The sequence below is a fragment of the Lagenorhynchus albirostris genome, chromosome 3, assembly GCF_949774975.1.
Source record: "Lagenorhynchus albirostris chromosome 3, mLagAlb1.1, whole genome shotgun sequence".
Taxonomy (NCBI): Eukaryota; Metazoa; Chordata; class Mammalia; order Artiodactyla; family Delphinidae; genus Lagenorhynchus; species Lagenorhynchus albirostris.
In genome coordinates this window covers 154,121,876-154,123,759 of record NC_083097.1, presented here as the reverse complement: position 1 = coordinate 154,123,759, position 1,884 = coordinate 154,121,876, and positions in this window count along the sequence as shown.

The following is a 1,884-nucleotide window of genomic DNA, read 5'->3' as shown; positions in this document are numbered from 1 at the left end:
TCTGGATAACCTATTGTTTCCTAAATTCTTGGTCTCAAATTTTAAGTGTATGTTTTCTGACTCAGTTCTAGCAAACAGAAAATGGAAGCCTGTCTATGCCTTGACATTGCAAGCTTTTGTAAAAAGGAATTTAGACAGTTAAGGGGATAGTTGATGCAGATGTAAAAAACGAAAGAGAATCCTGTAGAGCCATTTAGGGGACACTTGTAAGGTTAACATGAAGACAGGAAACATTCACAAAAGCATAAGTCCTAATTGTTTACAAATGTAACCATTAGAGCATCTTGTGACAGTATTTGTGAGTCTCTCTCTGAGATTTCTTTACTTCAAAGGTGTAAAGTTTTCTTCAGGGATGTTAACATTTAATTCTTGAAACACCCTAGGCTAACTTGTCATCTAACTGTTTTCTGTCTTTGGTTTGGCAGAAAGCCTCAGAAACGTCTTTCTTTTTTTTCCTTTGGGGATAAAGGAAAATTAATAGATCAGTGACCAATAGATAATATGTTTAAAACTATGTATAGGAGAGATTTTGTGGGGGGGAAGCATCATATATGATGCTAGTAACTGTTTTAAAAAGGTGCGTGTGAAAGAATATGCTTCTCTCTGCATGAAATCTCTCTGGAACTGTACATGTAGGCAACAGAGACTGCTGGATGAGGCCTGGGGCACTGGGTCAGGGTGACAGGGAGATGTACTTTTCACCTTACACTCTTCTGTACTATTTTGACTTTTTAAAAAATCATGTACATACATTATTTATTCAGAAAAATAATTTAAAATGATTTCTAAGTACAAGAAAAAGGTGATAAAAGGGAAAAACTTAACATTTATTTTTAAAATATTTATTTATTTATTTATTTGGCTGCATCGGGTTTTAGTTGCAGCATGCGGGATCTTCGTCACCGAGTGCAGGATCTTCGTTGTGGCATGCGGGTTTTTAGCTGTAGCATGCACACTCTTAGTTGCAGCATGTGGGATCTAGTTCCCTGACCAGGTATTGAACCTGGGTCCCCTGCATTGGGAGCACAGAGTCTTAGCCACTGGACTACCAGGTAAGTCCCAGGAAAACTTAACATTTATATACAATTTCACAACAATCCCATAAGATAGAAAAGTTATTCTTATTTCACAGAGAGGAAACTAAGGCTCAGAGAGATTAAAAAACTTGCTCAAGATCATAAAGCTAGAAGTTGAATCCTGGTAAATCTGAATCCAAAACTTAAGTTATCTTTCAGTTTTGTACTCTTAAAACATAAGTAACTTGGATTACAGTTATGATCAAACTGCAAAAAACGTTTAACGATAATTTAAAACACCCTAGTTGCAACACCATTAACTGATTTGTTTCTTATGCTGCATAAGAAATGGCAATAGTAAATAAGAAGGTATACCTTTTCTAAGGCAATCAAAATTTAATTAAACTTCAAAAACTTCCCAAGGACTTTACAAAAGTCCTGGTAACAACTTGGATTTAAAAAATACAATGTTGGGCTTCCCTGGTGGTGCAGTGGTTAAGAATCCGCCTGCCAATGCAGGGGACACGGGTTCGAGCCCTGGTCCAGGAAGATCCCACATGCCGCGGAGCAACTAAGCCCGTGCGCCACAACTACTGAGCCTGTGCTCTAGAGCCTGCGAGCCACAATTACTGAGCATGTGTGCCACAACTACTGAAGCCCGCGTGCCTAGAGCCCGTGCTCCACAACAAGAGAAGCCACCGCAATGAGAAGCCCACACACCGCAACGAAGAGTAGCCCCTGCTCGCCGCAAACAGAGAAAGCCCGCGCACAGCAACGAAAACCCAACGCAGCCAAAAATAAAAAATAAATAAATAAAAAATAAAAAAATAAAAAATACAATGTTGCTACTACTTCTCTTTCTTTTCAA